This window comes from Vulpes vulpes, chromosome 12 (genome assembly GCF_048418805.1).
Source record: "Vulpes vulpes isolate BD-2025 chromosome 12, VulVul3, whole genome shotgun sequence".
Taxonomy (NCBI): Eukaryota; Metazoa; Chordata; class Mammalia; order Carnivora; family Canidae; genus Vulpes; species Vulpes vulpes.
The window spans coordinates 164,111,671-164,133,757 of NC_132791.1; the positions used below are offsets into that span (position 1 = coordinate 164,111,671).

The 22,087-nt window shown below is 49.4% G+C and overlaps 1 long non-coding RNA gene across 1 annotated transcript; it reads right to left on the reverse strand.

Annotated features, from left to right (window-relative positions):
• Positions 1–1,479: 1,479 nt before the first annotated feature.
• On the reverse strand, positions 1,480–7,900 carry LOC140594774 (uncharacterized). The gene is made up of 2 exons (XR_011996041.1): positions 7,138–7,900; positions 1,480–6,987 (listed from the first exon to the last, which is right to left on the reverse strand). It is a non-coding gene; the product is annotated as an uncharacterized lncRNA (long non-coding RNA).
• Positions 7,901–22,087: the final 14,187 nt, after the last annotated feature.

Sequence of the window (22,087 nt, forward strand, 5' to 3'; positions counted from 1 at the left end):
GTCCACATCCCATCCGCTGGACCACCCTGCCACTTCACGCCCATCCCCTCCTCCTTCTCCGCTCTCCTCTTCTCCATCCACACCTGAGCCTCTTCCTATGGCCCCTCCCCAATTCTTGCCATCATGTCCTCCCATCCCCATTCCATCTATCCACACCGCCCAACCAGACCAAGCCAGCATCCCTGGAACTCAGCTAAAATTTCAGCCAAAAAGGGTTCCTTCCTTGGAGCAGCCTCTCGGCAGACAAGGGCTAGTGGGAAAGGGGGTGGCTCCAAGGGGAGCTTCAGGAGGCCAGAACAGGCGTGACCAGAGTGAACCGGGGACAAGGAGCCACACCTGCATTCATGCTACAGGCAAGCCAATCAATGCCTGTGGATCTCTGCACTCCCTCTGTCTGGGGCCAGGCAGTCATCTGAGGGGTGCCTGTAGGGCAGGCTGGACTGAATAGGACTTATGTCACATTTGGAATAATACCCATGCCAGGGAGGGCAAGTGTGCCCAGCCACTCTGGCAGAGCCATGAGCCAGTCCTGGGATGATCCGATCCATGGCAGCCGGGTGGCCCCATTCTACCCCCACCCCAGTAATCTCCCAAGGATCTTGGCGGGGCGTGCAGGTGGGGATCAGTGCACAACCTGGGAAACCTCTACCCTAGCTGTGTTGCTCAGAGCACTCTCACACAGGCGGGCAGCAGGCATTTGGAATTCACCTTGCCTAGGATGGCTCACGTGGCTTGGGGCTGATTACTATGAATTCAGTGCTTTGCCCTCTGTGGTCAGGAAGCTAGGTTTTGGGCCAGACAGACCTGAGTTGAGACCTAGCAATGACTCTTCTTCACTGTGTGACCCCAGGCAAATGACTTAACCTCTCTGAGCATCAGCTTTCTCATCTATATAATGGCAATTATTGGAGAATTTAACTCTAGGATTGTGAAAATTAAATCAGCTCGTGCTTGCCGAGCCAGATACAGGGTGGGCAGCCAAATAGTCTGATAGAAGTAGCAGTAGCTGCTGTTACCAATATTATTTCTCAACTCCATCGTGACTAAGCTGCCGGTGTCACAGATGAGATGTTGGCCCAGGTGCCCTAAGCAACGGGAAGAGGGGTGGGAGTGAGCCAGAAGCCTCAGAGCCCTGAGCCAGGACTGGAGGCTGGGACCGGGGCCCTAGGCCGAACGTAGGCTCTCCCCTCCCTCGTAGTCCAGAGCCCACCCTCTCCTAGACCCCAGAGATAGAAAGGGAAAACCGGGTTTGTAGCAGGTTGGTTTCAACTCCTCCTCAAAGGAGCACCTTGCAAAACTCTGCTGGGCCCCATTTGCTTTTGTGTGTTTGCTCTAAAGGCTACTTTCAGTGGTTGGGAAGGATAATGGCAACTCTGGCTGGTTTCCAGGGCTTGCGAGAGAAGGGAACACTGAACTTCGGCTTGGGAGAACTCTGCTTCTCCCACTTCCAAGAAAGGCACTTCCTTCCTTCCTTCCTTCCTTCCTTCCTTCCTTCCTTCCTTCCTTCCTTCCTTCTTCCCTCCCTCTCCTCATCCCCTCCCTCCCCTCCTTCCCTCCTGCCTTCCTCTCTTTCTTCTCCAAGGAGTCCCAGCTGGTAAGCAGGCTGGTGGGTACAAATCATGATACAGGTTAGAATAAGAACCACTTGACATGACCTGGTAGAACGGTTCTACTTTCACTTTCTTTCCTGCCCAAACCTTTGCCTAGCAGAAAAAATATGGAAAAAGCCACTCCCACCCACCCCTATACATACCCCAATCTATATTTTTAACATCTTGGGTTGTCATTTACTTACAGTAAGCTTCTCCCACTTAGAGTGTACAATTCACTGAGTCTTGATGGATGTGTACACCTGTAAGATCACCACCACAGTCAAGAGACAAACACCAGATCTATTTTACTGGCTTCCTATGGGTGGCCCATTTGTGTTATTCATGGCATTTTTATAGGCAGGAACTCAAGTCACAGTACCTAGGCAAAGAAGGGGAAATACTGATGTGAATATCTGAATACACCAGTTTCAGATATGGCTGGATTCAGGAGTTCAAAGGCTACCAGGAGTGTCCTTTTTCCCTCTCTCAAACAAATTCTCTCCCTATAAGTGGCAAGATGGCTGCTGGCAGCCCCAGACTACCATCCTCTCTATTTAGCCATGCCAAGGGAAAGAACCAACCTCCTCTGACAACCCTAAAGAACTCTGATAAGGCACCTCATGGTCATGTGTCCATTCCTGGCTGGGGTAAAATCAGCACCAGTGATATACTTGTGAGGGCTGGTTGTTCAGTGAAGTGAAGTTTGTAGCTTCAAATTGGCTATGATGAGAGTATTTACACCATGGAAATTGGCAGATGCTACAGACCAGGGCTTTTCAGTCCACCCTCCAGAGCCATCTGTTAAACACACCACTGAGTCAGCCCTGTCTAAACCAATGAAACAGATTCTCCTAAGGACAGAGGTATTCTAGTACCAAAAGAGCAGAAGCGGAGGCTGGTCAGACAAATAACAGAGATCTCAGCAATGAATCTTCCAGATTTCCTCCCACCCCAAAACTTCCAAGGAGACACTGACCAGGACCAGGTTGGACCCACCACAGAGACAGTCCAGCCAATGTGCAGTCTTCCAGGAGAGGGGCCCCGGGCTCTGCTCATCTCCCCTCCTCCCCATGCCTCTTGGTCACATTCTATGGAAAATTCAGGAACTTCCTGAGCCCGCCGCGTTCTGCAAAGCCATTCCAGCAATGTAGACCCATGCTTTTCAGCTTGTTCAGCTATTTTAAAACAACTCTTTCAAATCAGCCCAGAAATGGGGGCTGTGGCTTGATTTGAGGTTAAACAAATAAGTGCCATTTATCCACCAACACTCTAGGAATGAAAATTTTCTTAAGGCAAATTCCCAAGCTATGTGCTCCAGAAAACTGCTGCCCCAAATTGCTGGGTTCCAGTCCAGTGTTCTCCATTTTCAGAGATGTTTGCATTGCATTCAGCTACGCTCTGCACAGAGTGCTTGGACTGACCCTGGAGTTGGCAGCTGGGCACGAGGCCCCTTGGCCATGGCAGCCTCCTACCCAGCACCCAAAGGACCCTGGGAGCACGTGGGATATTTCTTGGCCTGGTAGGGAACAGCTTCTCTTCATCCTAGGGGGCCTGGGCCAGACTGCTGGCTGGCTGAGGCAGATGGTTTCTCTCCCCCACGTTTTGAGGGTAGACAAGAATGAGCAAAAGGGAAAGAAAGAAAAAAAAAAAAAAAAAAACACCTTCTCAAACAAATAAAGTGGCACTCCACCAGACAGGAAAGCTGAATCTCTCAGTATGTAGGTACAAGAGCAACTCAATGAAGTCTTCCTGCTTTTTCTCTCAAGGGACATGGGTCTTTGTACGGAAGCTGAAAATCTGGGCCAAGGGTTTTCCGATCTCCTATTCTTCCGATCTCCTGTGGCAGAAGCAAGAATGCTCACCAAATATGCCATGTGCTCCCCTGCATGGCCCAGCTGTGCCAGGTGACTAGCTGAGGCTATGAAACTGAGCAACGGCAGTAAAAAGCCCATGCCCCATCCTGCAGGCTCCCTTCCCCAGCCGCTGACTCTGGAAGCAGGGTGTTCCAGATGGTGTGGCCACAAGATGGACCTTCCGTCTGCCTGGGGCCCTGAGCGAGTCTTTGCAGCAGACCTGACTGCTGGCCTGCTGGGATGTATAGGTGTTGAGGGAGAAATAAACTTGCATTGTGTTCGAGTGCTGAGACCCAGGGTAGATTGTTTCTGCACCATTACCCAGCACACCCTGACTGGTTCGTGCTCAACCACACTCTGGTTTATGTTACCAGGCTGTTCGCTGGGAGAGACCAGCACCCAAGAGGTGGAAGGAAGACATCACTTCCTCCTCCTCCGGTCCTCAGCCTTCACCCAAAGGAGTCCTTAGGAGGGTGTATTGAGGGGCCCCTATCCCACCAAAGATTTAGGGAGCTTCCTTGCACTTGGGCCTGGCGTCTGTGCTTGCCTTTGAAGGTCCCTGCAGTCCTTGGTTGAATACTGCATAAAAACACACCTCTCTCACATCCTGAGGCACACAGAGCACAAAGTACTTCACCAGTGATCCCCCATGAGGCGAGTGACACAGGCTTATTTCTGATTTTAAGGATGAGGACACTGATGCTCCGAAGGATTTAATGTCCGTCTGAGGTTGCACAGCTAAATTAGAGAACTTGAACCTAGGTCTTGTGTCTCTTGCCATGATGCCTGTATTTCTCGAAATGTAGCTCGTGGACTGTGAGATGGTCCCTGGTAACCTGCATTTTCAAAGCTCTTCAGACCATAATTATGCCAAGTTTGAGAACCTTGGCACCACACCATTGCTGCTGCTCCTATCAGATGAAGCCAGCACCAGAGTGGCTGGTTTTGAGGGTTTAGCAAAGGACCCACTCCCCAACTAAAACAAAAGATCTCTCCTGCCAGACTGCTCTTTGCGAAATCCTCCCCAAAGGGCCATTTCTTTGGGGTTTTTTTTTAAAGATCTTATTTTTTTATTCATGAGAGACACACAGAGAGAGAGGCAGAGACACAGGCAGAGGGAGAAGCAGGCCCCATGCAGGGAGCCTGATGTGGGACTCCATCCTGGGTCTCCAGGATCAGGCCCTGGGCTGAAGGCGGCGCTAAACTGCTGAGCCACTCAGGCTGCCCTCCCATTTCTTTGGGTTAAAATACAAATTGTCCTAGAAACACTTGTTTCTAGAATTAACTTATTGTCCAGCTAGGAACTGCTTGTAAAAAGTGACTCTGCAAGATAAGTTCCTGCAGAGAAACATTAGTCAAGAGTCAAGACCTTGCCCTGAGAGCTGAAATCCAGCTGGAGACTGCAGGGGGTGAAGTCCTGGAGGCAGGAAGAGGCTGAGCATCCTGGGGGTGGCTGGGGAGCTCCGAGGAAAAGAAAAAAGTACAGCTGGGGGAGGCGGTTAAAAGCTCACACATGAGAAAGAACTAGAGTGAAGTCTTAGCCTTACTACTTACTACCTGTGTGAACTTGCAAAACTGACTTCATTTCCCTGAGCCTCAGTGTTCTCATCTGTGAAATGGAACTAGGTACAGAACCTACCTGCCATCCAGTTGTTATAAAAATCAAATGCATTTGGGCACACGACAGCTGACCTTTAGTGATGCCCCCCACCCTGTGCCAGCGGCTTTTCCGAGTGCTTACATACATTCACTCATTCAGCAGCACAGCTACCCGATGATGTGGTTATTATTTTACCTGGTTGATAAATGAGGAAACAGAGGTACGGAGAGGTAAAGTAACTTGCTAAGGCTGCAGAGCTAGCTCATGAGTGTCAGAGCCAATATTTGAACCTAGTCCGTCAGACTTCAGAGGCAATGACCCATAGGGAGGACTGTGGCTGCAGGGGGCCTCAAGGGGCCTTGTTGAAAAGCTGGGGCTCAGGGCAGGGTTCTGGCTGCCCAGGTCCAAGAACAGGCTGAAGAGTAGCCGTAAGTATTAATATCACCACCGAGCTAAAGGGTGAAGGAAAGCTCTATCTATTCTCCCCTTGAGCTCCCAGGGACTAGCCCTCCTCCACGCCCAGAGGAAGGCTCTGTTGGTTCCCTCCTGGAGCCTAGAGGCCCCACCCTGGATAGCCCCAGCCCCCTTTGCCTACAATGGGTGCTGACACCTGTACGGGCACTCCTGCTCCACTGCCCCACCAGGCGGTTGTTCTGGGATCAATGCTTTGGTTGGCTTTTTTGGTGCACCCTTAAATAAATGGCTGTGTTTCAAAGAGAAGAGGGAACCAGAATCTATTGAGCAGTGACTATGGGCAAGACTACTTATCAAGCAAATCCACATGCCTCATTGGGCCTCACAACTTTGTGAAATAGATAGAACTGTCTCCGCTTTACAGATGAGGAAACCTGACCCAGAGAGGTTTGAATTACTTGCAGCAAACCAGGAGTACCATCAAGTGTCAGACTCTTGCCTGTTTGAATCCAAAGCCACTCGCAAGAAGTGATGGCCAGCAAGAGCTTTTAGATCCAACCCCCAGAGATGAAGTTCTCTGTTCCTCATCATTCCTACACGTGCTGAGTGTTTTGAGGGGCTGCTCTATGCCAGGCCCCGGATCAGTGACTCTAGCAACCTAGCCTCAGCTTCCTTCTGCTCAGCAGGGATGCAGCTTTCATGAATAGTAAATTCGGAGACGCTGCCGTCATCCCCAGGTTCTCTGAGGGCTGACCCTCAGCCCAGGGGCTGCTTCTCAAGCAGAGGGGGAGTCAGCCTCCTCCTGGGAGAATCCAAGCTCTGGGTGTTTCAGGAAATGTCTGACCTGCCAGGTTTCCGTGTGACTGATCAGTTAGAGCTGAGGAAGGGGGGCCGGGAGGGGAGGTTTCCCGTCAGCCCAGCTTTTGTCTCTCACATGAGCCCGAGACAGACAAACCACAACCACAGACTCGACCAGCTGTGGAAGCATCGAACAGGAAACCCAGAACATCTGGTGCTCCACTTCCTCTGAAGGCTGTGCAAGTCTGGGTGTGTGTGTGTGTGTCCGCTTGTGTGCAAGTCTGTTTTCTTTCCCACTGTTGTTTAGTGGGACGTGGATGCAGACAGGGTTGGAAACCACAGGCCTTGTGGTGACAAGGGAGCCAGACACTCACTCCCCAGCCCTTATGGTGCCTTGTTCCTCCCCAGACAGAGACCCAGGAGCCGACCCATTCTCCCAGGCCACCCTCTAACACACTGCACATGTTATGCTTCAAGTCACCATGCTCTTGAAGAAAGGGTTTTTTTTTTTTCCTTTGGATGTAGGTGGTTTTAGAGGAGCTTTCTTGGGGATGAGGTAGGAGGGCTCTGCTTAAATATAACTTGGCCTCAGCGTACAGACCCACAGAAAGCAGTGTCTGGGTGAAAGCTGTTTTTAAAACAATTTGAGGAGAATCTGTGGATGACCTCTGACACGGGGTGCTGGTCAGGAAGCTGTCTTCTATGGGTGGTGGTGTCCTCCTGGTACGTTCTGAGAAGAAACACAAGAAAGTAGAAAGAAAGGGTCTCCCAAATGGTAGCATGAGGTTTAGCTCTTATCCACCTGTATAGGAGGTAGGCATTATTATGCCCATTTTTAGAAATCATGACATCAAGGTGCAGAGGGGAATCTGTAACTCACCCAAGATCACTCAGCAGATCCTGTGTTCAAAATCAAACCTGACTCCTAGCCACGCGCTAGATCCTAAATCGCCCTGCATTCTCAATGAACAGTCATAATCCAAACTGTGCCCAGCACACAGCTGAGGTCACAAACGTCTCTTGAATTCATCCACGAAATGACTTCTCACGGATGGCAGAGATGTCATCATCACTGGATCCCCAGCGTCAGCACAGGGCCGCCCAGGAGTCTGGAAACACTGGCACTTCATTTACCTGGAGGGCATTTACTTAGCCACGTCGTCGACTGTTTCGATCCTGGCTAAAAAATGTGAGAGAAGCACAAGCAGTCAAGAGAAGTCCTTGCAAGTCCTTCAAACTACAAGTCCCGACTCTGGGAATTTGTGAGGCCCTCGGTAGGACTCTGGTTACACCCAGAGCCACAAACTTTGCTTGCTGATCTCACAGGCGCCGGTTTAGAAAGAGGGCCTGCTGAGGACGCTTGCTGGAATGGGCAGTGTGGGCATTCAACTAGCACCTTCGGCCTGGTAGGGGGCATTAGGATGCAAGGAGGGAGGCACCGGGAGGTGAGGACTGCCTGACTCAAGACAGCCCCGAGACAGCCAGATGGAACCGCAGCACCTCCGCCGGTTCCCGGGAAGGCGAAAGGCGCGGCTGCAAGCCGACCTCCGTCGGGTTCGCTCACAACGTGGTGTTTGACACAACCTGACATCACACGGACGCCGCGTCCGACGCCCTGCTCGCTTCCACACCTGCGCGTCGGCGGGGGCCCTCTGCAGAGCCCGGGTGACGTCATGCAGGCGCCGCGGGGTGGGTGGTGTCATCGGAGCGCGCCTCCCGCGGTGCAGAAGCCTGAAGCGCGGACTGGCAACGGCGTTGCTATGGAGACGGTGCGTCGGGCCCCGCCTCCGAGACGGGATTGGAGGAGGGTCGGTCAGCTGACCCGGGGGATTTCCGGAAGCGCCCGGAGCCCCCGCGGTCGCCCGGCAACGCGGACGCCCTCGCGCCTTGCGGAAGCGCGATTCCCGGGAACCCTCAAAGCTATAAAGTCCGAGCCCACAGTGCGACTTGAGGGGCTTTTTCACCTGAGGTAGTAAATATCGGAAGTGCTTCGGCCCGAGGAAAGTAGAAATTCCCACCGCCCTAGACTGGATTCAGTGTGAGGCTGGAGGCCCCAGTGAAGCTAAAGTTTATTCCTCCAGCAGGGTCCGGTGGGAAGAGACTGGCCCGGGAAATTTAGTGCCAGGAGTGACCTAACGCCTTTGGGTCTCGGTGTCTTCTTCACGAAGTCTTTCCCAAAAGCATATCACTATTTCTTCCTAAGAGAGTCTTTTCGTGACTCTGCTTTTCCCTGAGCTCCCAGCTCATCTCTCTCTCCCTTTATCTAAACATCCCAGCTTCCTTGAAAGAATGTCTGTATTCGCGGTCCCTGGCTCGCTTCCCTCTGTGCGCTCTCCCGGCACACTCGGTCTCTTCCCCGCGGCCGCCTTACCTGCTCTATCATCAGCATCTGAGACAGTTATCTCCTCCACCAAACGCTCGCATCACTTAGCTCTTAGGACCTGCAAGCACTCTTGGTTTTCTTTTCAGATTGCACGAGAGAGCAAGCAGGAAGAGGGGCAGAGGGGGAGAGGGAATCTCAAGCTGACTCCTCGAGGAGAGGGGAGCCCCTCCGGGGCGCTCCATCCCAGGACCCTGAGATTGTGACCCGAGCCAAAATCAAGAGTCTGATGCTCAATCGACTGAGCCACTCAGGTGCCACACACTCTTGGTTTTCTTTCTTTTTAAGATTTTATTCATTTATTTATTCATGAAAGACACAGAGACAGAGACAGAGACAGAGAGAGGCAAAGACACAGGCAGAGGGAGAAGCAGGCTCCATGCAGGGAGCCCGATGCTGACCGATCCCAGGACCCCGGGATCATAACCAAAGGCAGATGCTCAACCACTGAGCCACCCAGGCGTCCCCACTCTTGGTTTTCTTGCTGCATCCCTGGCTTCTATTTCTCCATCTCGTTTGCTGGTTCCTCCTCATTCCCCTGACCTCTAAATGTAGCAGTGCCCCTAGGACTGGCTCCTTGGACTTCTCTCTCTTTTCATTTAATATCTTAAGTGATCTCATTTAGTTTCATGACTTTAACCACCATCTGTTTTTGTTGATGAGGGTTTGGACCTCTCCCTTGACCCTCTATACTTGAAGGTACAACTGCCTATCTGGCATCAAAACTTGAATGCCTCGTAGGCAAGCTCAAACTCATCATGTTCAGAACAAAATTCACGAGCTTCCCCCCACCAAAAGGTGCTCTACCTGTGTTCTTTGTAATGACATCTCCATCCTTCCAGCTTCTCAGTCTCTAAACCTTGAGTTCTCCTTCACTCAACATTTGGTCTGTCCTGTTGGTAAATCCTATTGGCTATTTCTTCAAATCATATTCAGAATCCTACCCTCACTGACACCATCCTGGACCAAGTCCCCATCCTGTCTCACATGGGTTATTGTAATGGCCTCCTCACTGGTCCCCCAGATTCTACCTTCAGCCTTCTCCTCCCTAGTCCATGTTCACATGACAGCCTGTGTAAATTCTGTTATAGGTCATATCATGTGGCTCCTCTGTGAAAGCCTTCCAAAGACCCTTTCTCACTGAGTGAAAGGCAAAGTTTTACTATGGCCAGAAATGTCCTGCACCACCAGACTCCTAGATTCTGGCTGAGCCCCTTTCCTCATTGTGACTCCCTTACTCACTTTATTCCAGCCACATGGGTCATTTTCCAGGTTTTTTTCTGTTTCTGGGACACTGAACTTGCTTTTACCTCTGCAAGGAACTTGTCCTCAAATATTCCCAGGACTCCCTCCCTCACCTCCTCAAGTCTCGGCTCCCACATTCCTTACTGAAAAAAAAAAGCCTACTCTAACTTCCAGATTTGGGGGGAAGGAGGGCGCTGAGGGTGGGGGATAAAGAGAATCTTAAGTGGGCTCCATGCTGGGTATAGAGCCCAATGTGGGGCTCTATCTCAGGAGCTGAGACCAAGAGTCAGACACTTAACTGACTGACCCACCCAGGTGCCCTTCTAATCTGATTTATTTTTTTAAGATTTTATTTATTCATGAGAGACAGAGAGAGAGGCAGAGACATAGGCAGAGGGAGAAGCAGGCTCCCTGCAGGGAGCCTGATGCAGGACTCAGCCCCAGGACCCTGAGTCAGGGTGTCAGGATGGCCACAGGATGAGACAAAGGCAAAGGCAGATGCTCAACCACTGAGCCACCCAGGCATCCCTAACCTCCTGACTTTAAACACTAGCCTGACTCCCCCATCCTTCATTCCCCTTGGGCTCCATTTTATTTATTTTGTCTCTTTTTCCTTGTTGTAGACAGAAGCCAGCATGTGACAGGCACTCAGGAAGTATCTGTTGAGTGAATAGATGCATTTCAAAACCAGACAGAGGCTGGGGAAAAGAGGACAGTGGAGGAAACTACAAACCCTACCTCAGCCAGGTGATTAAGATTCAAACAGCAACAACAACAAAACAAACAAACAAACAAACAAACAACAAAACAAAACAAAAACTTGGAGTGTCCTGTAGTGGTTAAGAGCCAGAGCTGCAGGGGCTTGGATTCCAGTCCTGCTCTGCTACTTATCTGCTTGGTGACTTTGGGAAATTTAACCTTCCTGAGCCTCAAGTTCCTCATTTGCAGTGCCTTTAAAACAATATGTCAGCCTTTCACCCAATGATATAGAAAGGCCCCTATAGGAGCAGCAAGTGTTGTGCTAGCTGCTGAAGACACACTGGAGAACCTGAATGCACATGTTTCTTCACTCTTCTGGAGTCTACATCCTGAGGAAGGGATGCAGACAATAGCCATAGAGTCATCCAAATGTGTGATTATTCACAAACTGTGACAAGTGTGACACAGTAAAAGCCAGATAGTGCCAAAGGCGAGGATGGTGGGGGGGGGGGGGGGAGGTGGGGAAAGCATCCCCGACGGAAGGACTTCTCAATTGTATCAGTCAGCTCAGGCTGCCATGGTAAAATACTGTGGCTTAGCGGGCTTAAACAACAGAAATTTATTTTCTCACAGTCCTGGAAGGTAGAAATCCAGGATCAAGGTGTCACAAGCTTGGTTTCTTCTGGGGCCTCTCTCCTTGGCTTGCAGATGGCTGCCTTCTCGAGGGGTACTCCCATGGCCTTTTCTCAGTGCACCTGTTCCCCTGCTGTCCCTCTAGATATCCTTATCTCTTCTTATAAGGACACCAGTCAGATCGGATTAGGGTCCATCCCAAAGGCCTCATTAAACGCAATTACCTCATGAAAGGCCCTGTCTCCAAATATAGTCCTATTCTGAGGTGCTGGGGGTGAGGGCTTCGGCACATGAATTGAGGGCTGGGGAAGCATGATCCATCTCATAGCATTATCAAGACCCAAAGGATACACAGGAAGGAAAGCCAGGACTTCCAGCAGAGGGAAAAGTATGTGTAGAAATTCTGTGGCTGGAAGGAGGGTGCCAAGTTGGAAGACATGACTGGCCTATGTGACTTGAGCTCAGAGTGAGGGGACTGGGTAGGAGACAGATGGGGGTTTGAGGGAGCAGAATGTACGGGACCTCAGAGACCACCTATGTCTGTTGCTGGTGATGTGATGAGTTGTCCTATGGATGGATTACTCTGACACCGAATGGTTTGGGGAGGGCTACTCCCAGCTCCAGAGTTGTGTGACTACCTGATGGAGTGCCTACAGAGTGGCTCGAAGTTAGAGCTCAGTAAAGAATTAACAAGAGTTAATGATGGTGTTTTTAGTAATACCCACCTGATACAGTTGATGGAAAGATTAGATGAAAGACATCCCAGGAAGGGACTTCATAAACTGAAAGGTAAGCATCCAAAAGTAGTGTATCTCCATATTTGGGGGTACTGCATATAATTTAGTTAATATAGTTTGGGCAGATGTGGTTTATGACTATTATTGAAAGTTTTATTTTTTTAAGTTTATTTATTTTGAAGTAATCTCTACACCCAACATGGGGCTTGAACTCACGACCCTGACATCAAGAGTCACATGCTCTACCAACTGAGCCATCCAGGGGCCCCTAAAATTGAAAGTTTTATTTTTTTTTAAGATTTTATTTATTTATTCATGAGAGACACACAGAGAGAGAAAGAAAGAGAGGCAGAGACACAGGCAGAGGGAGAAGCAGGCCCCATGCTGGGAGCCTGACATGGGACTCGATCCCAGGTCTCCAGGATCAGTCCCTGGGCTGAAGGCAGCACTAAACCACTGAGCCCCCAGGGCTGCCCAAAATTGAAAGTTTTCGATGAAATTAATGCAAAGGAGCAAAAGTGTAGATAGAGCAGTTGAATGCTTACCCCATACATCTGTGTACTAGAAGCCAAAATACGGTGGAAATGATTTAGTGAGAAGGAGAAGCATACATCTTTCTATGTCTTTTCTTCAGGTTCAGCCAAAAACTTCCCTTAGGTATACCTTTGAGGGACCAACCCATAGCAGGCACTCCTAAAAGATTTGGGGTGAAGGGGGTGATCAGGCCCTCAGTAAGAGTGGCGTTGGATGGCAAGAGGGTTTCTCACTTTGTTCCTAGAATTCAGTGTCCAGAAGTGGAACCTGGTGTGACCTCCCAGCCACCTTAAACTTGAGTGGTGACCCCACCCTTTGATGATTTAATGCAGCAAAGACTCATTGCCTCTTCACATTGGAAGTAATCAAGACGAGCATTTCATCCCAATAGCTAAGGAACAATGACTGTCCTCTTTGATGCCATGGACAAAGTGTCATAATCTGAGGGCAATAATGTGCTGGTGATGGGGAATGTACAAGGCAACCAACCCATCCTAATTTTGAACAGAATTAATGGGTACTATCTCTTGTAAGTCCTGGTCTGGCTTTCAGGAGCTATGCAGACCCTGATCCTTCCTCTTTATAGCATCAAGGATTTGGCAAAACCTGTGAGATACCCTTCTGAGGCTTCAAGACTTCTGTTCCCAAATGGAACACATCCCTCCAAAAGTATTCTTTGCTCAACAGTGTTTTTATGATTATTCTCGTACATAAATCTTTGTATACCTGTCTTCGGATACATTTCTATAAATGAAGCTGTTGGGACAAATGGTACATTCTATAGCTTTTGCTGTATATTTCCAGATTGCCTTCCAGCAAGGGTGCTTTTGTCTATCCGCCCATAAGTGGTTTACAAGAGAGCCTATTTCCCCACACCCTAGCCACCAAATGTGGGGAATTTTCATTCTTTTAATCACTGCCAATCTGATAAAGGAAAATGATTATCTCATGGTTGCTTCAATTTGCATTTCTTTGATTATGGGTGAGGTCGGACATGTTTTCCAACCACATCCTATACTTTTGCAATCGCCTTTTGGAGCTAAATGCAGGACCTTACATGTATTCCAGTTACATTTTATCTTGTTGGATTCCACCAATCATTCTTTCCTGTTGAGATAATTTGGATCCTGATTCTATAATTCCAACATGTTGGCCTTCTCTCCCAGTCTTGTGTTATTTGCACAGTTGATAAGCAGTTATCTTTGGCTTTATCCAAGTTGTTGATAGAATGTTGAAGAGTTTAGAGCCAAGGACAGACCTGTTTGGCAAGCCCCTAGAGAAACCCCTAGGAGGACACCATCCCATCTGCTGTTAGGATTCCACCTCACAGTGCCCAGCAGCCACAGGCGCTGGATGGGGCCTTCACCTGGGCAACAAGGCCAGGCACAGATTCCAGTCTTGACAGTAATTAGCTGGGTGGTCTTAAGCAAGTGGTGTCACCTTAAATGGAGATGTGCCACATGATTAGCTAATGGCCCTTCAAGCTCTAGCAGCTTTTCATCACTATTTTGTCCATAAGAATTTCTTGAGAAACTGACAAACTATTGTCAAAAGTCATTGCGCTATGGCAGAGTGCTCATGCATTCACTAATCTAGTGAGAGACATTCTTTATACTCCGTGTTGACCCTTATCATCACCCTTCCTAAATGCGAGGCAACCATTCATTTGATTCTCTGCTCCAGAATTTTGCCCATGATCAAAGCTAAGTTCATTGGCCTTCAGTTTATCCAATTAATATATGTGTGTGTGTTTACATTTAGGATCTCTGCATCAATTCTCCATGATTCCTCAGAGTACCCTGAGACATCAGAAATGCTTGAAGCCCCCTGCCAGGCCTTGTTAGATCTGCCACCCTGGCCCAGTTGTCCTGCATACAGAGAAGGAGCAAGTCCCTGGGATCGCCTCCTCCCCTCCTGGCGTGGACAGAGGGCCTAGGGTATTGGGAGGAGGCTTAGCCAAAGCAGGCACAGCATTACAAGGAAACAGTTTGAATGGCTTAGTTTGAGGGGACAGCGGGGTCTTTGTGAGGCTGAAAAATACCAACTGCTCTCACCACTCAGTGAAGAAAGCTCCGTGGGCCAGGGACAGGGCCCTCTGGTTATTCAGCCTGCGACTTCATGCAGAAATTGAGCATCAGCAGAATCACCTTCAAGAATCACCTTTCTTGGGATCCCTGGGTGGCGCAGCGGTTTGGCGCCTGCCTTTGGCCCAGGGCGCGATCCTGGAGAGCCGGGATCGAATCCCACATCGGGCTCTCGGTGCATGGAGCCTGCTTCTCCCTCTGCCTGTGTCTCTGCCTGTTTCTCTCTCTCTGTATGACTATCATAAATAAATAAAAAAAATTAAAAAAAAAAAAGAATCACCTTTCTTTGAGTTACTTCAATATCAAAAATCAGGGGCACCTGGTGGCTCAGTGGTTGAGCGTCTGCCTTTGGCTCAGGTCGTGATCCTAGGGTCCCTCTGCCTATGTCTCTACCTCTGTCTCCGTGTCTCTCATGAATAAATGAATAAAATCTTTTATAAAAATTAGATGACTATTCTAAGGAAGAAATACTAAACATGAACCCGGCACAACCAATTTAAGTGACAAAGTGAACCAGTCAGAACTCTGGCTGCCTGCTTCTTTACTGCCAGGCCTAGAATGCAGTTGTTGATTTACACCTTGTAAATTTATCACTACACTATGCACAGCTCCAGCAGTTGTGGATTGTGTGTGTGTGCACTCATTCAGACTAGCGATAATAGTGATGAAGATACCGACCCTCTTCTGGGAGCCAGGCGCTGTTCTGAGCACTGTGCATGAACTAACCCTTGTATCCTCACAGCACCCCTGGAGGGAAGGTGCTGTCTTCATAGACGGTGAGATGGAGGCACTGAAGAGAGCAGAGGTGACCTGCCTAAGGTCTTGTGTGGGGGCAGAGCTGGGGCTGGGTCAGGCCACTGGGCTCCACATGCCAGGCTCTAGATGCCTCTACACATATATGAGGAAAAGAAAGGAACAGCCGTTGAGTATCATTTCTCCCTCAGATTATGAAACTGCTTTATGAACGGTGGTGCCCACTACAACAGGGTCACAAACCAAGGCTTTCATCCCCTCAATGGCTGCATGGAAAGGGAGGAGCAGGGTAGAAGGGAAGTCAAGGGCACGAACAACAGGTAGCCTGGGAGCATCAACCTGAGGGATGCCCCATGCATGAGCTGTCAGTGCATGGTGCGGCCCCCGACCTAGCGTGCTGGGACCCCAGAACCAAGACTGTGACCATACCCATTTCAGGACCTTGCTCTGCAGCCCCTGCTGCTCCTCCAGGATCAGGATCAGGAGACCCGTCGTGGTAACCGCTGGCACACCCGCCATCCCCCAAGGCTAGGCCAGTCGACCAGCTCCCAGGATTGTCTTCCAGTTGCTAGACTACGCTGCTTTCCAGTACATTATTTGGAATATAAAAACTCAAATGTAAGTAAAGCATTTTAATACAAATAATTTCAACCGCAACAAGGCAATTGGCCCCTGATTGAATTGGCAAGAAAAGGTAATGAACTCATTCCGATTGACATATTTTGAGATTCTCTTGCCAAATCCAATTGGCAGCTTCATAATTATGGAAACATCCATGTTATTTCCACTCAACCAGGGTTAGGCCTGCTGGTATCTGATTCAATGTTTACTTCATGAATGAGGTCAGTCCCCAGCACAGCTGGGGTTTGAGCAAAGGAATCAGAGCTGCTGGTCAGCAGACAGCGTTCCCACTAGGATCTGACCATGGTTGTCAGGGCTTCCAGAGCAACCTCACGGCTCACCCAGGTTAGCCACTCTCTCTGGCATTTCTGGGGCCTGGCTCTTCTCCCTGCTTTGCTGACACTTCCCGGGGCAGTAACCAGAGCCCCACATACGGCCCGGGCATGATCACGCCAGGTTTCCCACAGCCCAGCACCTCGCTCTAACCTGCCCCCTTGGTATTGCAACATCTCACCCCTTAGGAGTTTCAGAACTGCCAGGAAACAGGGTAAGGTTTGGGATTTTGGTTTTTTTTTTTTTTTCAAGTATTTATTCCAGGAGGGCTGCATTTGTGGGGTGTGAGAGTGACTCAGAGTGCCTTGCAAGCCACCTCCAAAGGTAACTATGTCCCACAGGCCTGCATGGCCCCTGAGCCAACTCCCCACACTGGTAAAAACAAAACAAAAAAAGGCTCACATGGGCTCAAAACCCTCATTTTAAGAACACACATTTATGGAGTAGTGTTCTCTACATTCACAGAAGTTACTGGGAACACTGCTGAGGGCAGAAAGGAAAGGTGACGCTCCACAGCAGTGACAGGGCTCGGCTCCAAAGGTCTTTGGAAGCAACCAGGGCTCAAATGCTGCTGGCCTGGTGGCACAAGTCCTGCGCTGTCACATAGGGCAACGATGGTGCGTGTGGTCAGAGTCTAAAGCGGCTCTTTCCCAGCCTGGCAACAATTTCTCTATCGCAGAGGATGAGGTCCTAGGAAGCTTAGAGATAGTAATTTGGTTTGGATCCCAAAATAACTGTGGGCACGACATGCTGGAACACTTTTGCCTAACAAAATGGGGGGTCACGGGGAGGCTGGAGCAACAGATGGTTTAGGAACTGGATACAAGGGCAGACTCGATAAAGCGGCTTCCTTTCTCCATGTTGACAGAGCAGAGGATGTGCCACGCCACACATTCTTACCTCCCAACAGGCCAATAACTGCTGATGTAGACGGGAGGACAACACGGAGGAGGTGCTGTCCCAGATGGAAAGGGGTGAGCTGACCTCAGGAGAGGTCGTTTTAGGATGAAGACTTAATGCTCTTTTATTTAAAGGATCAGTCCAGGGACGCCTAGGTGGCTCAGTGGTTGAGCGTCTGCCTTCAGCTTAGGTGGTGATCCTGGAGTCCTGGGATCGAGTCCCACATCAGGCTCCCCACAGGGAGCCTGCTTCTCCCTTTGCCTGTGTCTCTGCCTCTCTCTCTGTGTCTCCCATGAATAAATAAATAAAATATTTAAAAATAAAAATAGTCAGTCCAGCTGTCACAGGAAATGTCAAAACATCTCTCTCAGTAGGGCTCAAAGCTCCTGCTCTAGGGCAAGTTAGGCCACTCCCTTTCCATGCTTTCCTCCAGAGCACAACCTGTCTCAGACCCAGGATGCTCCCATTACATACCCAAACCCCCCGTCCTTGCCATCAACTCTGTAGCCTGTCTTATCCGTCAGTGTCACGGTTGCCACCTTATCATCTGAATGACTTTTCCCTTGAACATGCTTCTAGCAGATTTTGAAGATGGGACCCTAAACAAAGTCCACTCCTTCACTCTCTCTGGCTTTTTTTTTTTTTTTTCTTTATGATAGTCACACAGAGAGAGAGAGGCAGAGACATAGGCAGAGGGAAAAACAGGCTCCATGCACCGGGAGCCCAACGTGGGGCTCGATCCCGAGTCTCCAGGATCGCGCCCTGGGCCAAAGGCAGGCGCCAAACTGCTGCGCCACCCAGGGATCCCTCTCTCTGGCTCATTGTCTATGCAGTCTACATACCCGGCTGTAGCCACCCTGGCTAAATGCACCAGGTACATATCTACCTCAGGGCCTTGGCACATGCTGCTCTCTCTACCAGGAGCCCTCTTTCTGTGTCATCCCTCACTCCCTTCCTTGGGGTCTTCACCCACACACCCACTCAGCAGTGAGATCTTCCCAACCACTGTCTTCAGAGGTCCCTTTCCCCCATAATTTCTCGCAAGCTTGTGTCTCCATCTCAAGCAGCACCCACTACTTGTCTCATTCCTTATCTGCCTCACCCATGGGAAAGCCAGCTTCACGCGGGCAGGGATTTCTGACTCTCTTTGGCCTCTGTCACAGCCCAGCGCCTACAACAGTGCTCAGTGTATTCATCCCACAAGACTTACTGAGTGTTTGCGGCACACCAGCGATGGAGGAATTCTGAGTTCCTCAAGCTCAAGGAAACTGCGTGTCTCCTGTGCTCCGGGAGATGTGGGAGGAGTTGGGCCACCGCTTGCCTCTCTCCCTCCTCCTCGATTCTGTATATTCTGTTTTCCCAACAAATACAGGAAAGTGGGGTTCTTCTAGAGGGAGACGGAGCCTTCCATGATTTAGGAACACAGGTGTTTGCTGTGCCAGGGCCAACTTAGCATGCTTCTTTATGAGCTCCTAGGAGGAAATGCATCTGAAATGTGGTCATGCTCCCCAGTTGCGAGCAGGGCTATGCAACTGGTAGAGCTGTGCGAGAGACAGCCCATGCAGGCAGGCGGCCCTTACGCAGGCTTTCCAGAGAGAGCTGGAAAGCAGATGCCCGAGCCACAGGAAAAAGGATGACCGCCTGCAGCCAAGAGCCTGACTGGAAAGTCCGCGTAAAGGACACCTGGAGGAAGCAGAGGCCTCCATCACCTCCTCCGCCCTGCCTGTAACCCTCCTTCCTCAGCCACCCCACAGAGGCGCCTTCCCGGAGCCTCGCTGCATTTTTGCCATCTGAAAGCTCACCGGTTTGTTCCAATGGACCAGAACTTCTTTTCTTTCATCTTGTTTGAAAAGTCTTTTGTGAGGTTAGGAGTGACCCAAAAGCAGCCTCTCTATTCTGATCTGTAGCGCCCAGGCCGGGCGTATGTGAAGACCGGATTATGCCTCCTAACCCCATCTCCTAAGCGTGTGCCAGCCACAGTTCCAGAATGAACAAGAAGCAGAGAAAAAAAATTGTGAATCAAGAGGTTTATTATTTTCCCCCCAGTAAGTATTTTGAAACCAAAATTTTTAAGGGTTTGATGTCATAAATTCCCATGTATGACTGCATTTTTAAAAAACTGTGTGTGTGTGTGTGTGTGTGTGTGTTGGAATGTGAGAGGTTTAGTATATAACTCAGAAAATAAACTCCTAAACTCAGAATCTGAGAGGCACAGACACAACAGGCCACTGCACTGGGGCATTTGCTACAGCGAATTCATGTGATGTTAAGACTGTCCCAGAACTGTCTGGAACTTAAATGTTAGTCTTCTGAAAAGAACCGGGACCTCCAAGTGCCAGCTGTTGTTATTCCAAGTGCAATGTAAGCAGGTTTCTATTTAAAACTTTCACACCTGGTACTTGAATACTTCTTGTTTTCCAAAGGGTACCCTCTTTACCTCGGATCCTTTTCCACCTTCCCTTTCCTGTGTTAGTCTGGTTTAATCCAACCTGCTGGCACAAAGAGAAAGATGTTTATAAAATTTGTTTAGAAAAGGAGCTCAGGGGCGCCTGGGGTGGGTGAAGAGTCTGCCTGCGGCTCAGGTCATGGTCCCAGGATCCTGGGATTGAGTCCTACATCAAGACTTCTTGCTCAGCGGGAAATCTGCTTCTCCCTCTCCCTCTCCCCCTCCCCCTCTGCTCATGCTCTGTCTCTGGCTTTCTCTCTCTCAAATAAATAAATAAAATATTTAAAAATAATAAAATAAATAAAATGAGCTAGGAGTTTGTGGTCTTTCACCTTTGCTTGTCTGGTCTCCACTGGACTCAGGTGGAGACCAGACAGTCCTCCAACAGTGGAGGGGTGCCCAGGAAATGGGGAAGAAAGAGTGTCCCTGTCTTTTTGTCAAAGAGATGGCATAGCAGTTGCTCAGTTCATTATACCTTCGCAGATAAGGCCCTTGGATGCCCCCGGATCCCTGGGGGGCCTGATCTAAATAAGCTCCAGATCCGTCACCATTGGCTGGGGGTGGGCAGATCAAATGGGTAAGGAGGGAATCAAATGAGCCCACAATTTTTCTCATTGTCTAGATCCGAAGTCCTCCTTGTCTTAATTCTAGAGTGAGAAGCAGTGAGGCCTAGATACTCCAGGACTGTGGGGTTTAAGCTTGGAGATTCTGTTCCTCTGTTGATTGCTGCAATTGTGCAAAACTTCTCACTGCGGATCTGCAGAAGATCCTCCTCCTTCTCCTCCTCCTCCTCCTCCTCCTCCTCCTCCTCCTCCTCCTCCTCCTCCTCCTCTCTTTTCCTGGGCACCACCAGGGGCTGGGGCGGGAGCAGCTCGGAGTGACAGTGGCAGGGACAGAAGTGGGCTGCAGTGGGCCTGCCTCACCAGGGAACAAAGCAGCCCTGTGTGCAGAGGCTTTTCAAGGCGGTTTCACAGATACAGGGATGTTGGACAGCAAGGAACAGAGAAATTCCAGAGATTTTTCACGTGCAAGCGGATATTTCCTTTGAGAGTTTCTAGACTAAATAATACTCCTTGTGTGGAAGGGACAGTGTATACTGCTGACCTGGCAATGCTCTCTGTGCGCGGGGTGAGCACAGCGAGCCCCGTGGCAGCCCGGACAAAGAGAAGAGGAAGGTGAGGTTGCTTGAATAAATGTCTATACTGGACGAGTAGTGGTGTTTTCTCCCTCCGCCTGACATGACATCCATTTCAAATATGGAGGAAGAATTTGTTGGCAGACCTTGGGAATGAAATGGGCTGGACTTCTAAGAATAAATATACCCAGGCCTCTCTATTAACCATTTTCATGTCTATAAATGCCCCTAACCTCCGGCAATCACCATTCCTTTTACTACCTCTGTAATTTCGCCTTTTCCAGGATGTCATATAATTGAAATCATATAGTGTGCAGCCTTTTGAGATTGGCTTCTCTCACTTAGTAACATGCACCGAGGTTTCCTCTTTACGAGGCTTGATTGCCCATTCATTTTGAGAGTGAAACAATATCCCATTGTCTGGATGTAGCCATTTTCGTGTGTGTTTAATGCCAGGTTTTTTCTAATGGGGGTGATATGATTTATTAATAACTAGCATTATAATAAAATCTGTGATAAGACAAAAGCAAGACTGAGGTTGAATACAACAACCTCTGTATCAGCCCTATTAATATGAAGGCTGTTATTATCTTTCTGGCTGTAATTAGTAAACTGAGACGCAGAGAGAAGTTGACTTACCCATGGCAGGTAGGTCAGCGGGGGGAGATCCATAAAAAGACAGAAGCGTCTAGAATCCCAGCCATTTGCTCTATCACATATCAGAGCATACTGTACCGGCTTATGTTTATAATGTTTTAAGTTTATATACGTGGGGAAGAGGCAGGCATGTATTCCCACATCATGTTGTCATGCAGAGGGAATTCCGAGGGGGACACTTCTTGCTTCTCTCCCCCAACCCCTTACCACTTCCTCCTCCCACCCATTCCTCTCCCAAAGGAAGCAGAGCCACTTTCCTAACTGGGCGGATGGGGAGGAACTATACATATCCAGAGCATCCCCCTCTCTCCTCTTCTGGGATCCTCTGGCTGCAGAGAACACACAGGGCAGCCGGGCAGCTCTCAACCAGACAGGATGAATCAGCACGTCTGCTTCAGGAGTGCAACGTTAGCAAGCCCACATACCCACAGACCTAATAACTGACATTTCCATCTCCATGTTCTCTGCCCCTGCACCTGATCGGTTATCCCAATTTAAGTGGGGAGGACACCCCCTCCCAAACCTAATAATGTTATCCTGGATACATTTTAAAAGGCTCTCTTCACATTATCAGCTAGATTCTTTCTGGTGCCAAAGTGTCTCTACTATCGAGTCTGGTAACTTTGAAGCTATTTTAGGCCTGAAAGACAAGATTTACTGAACTGAAGTAGTA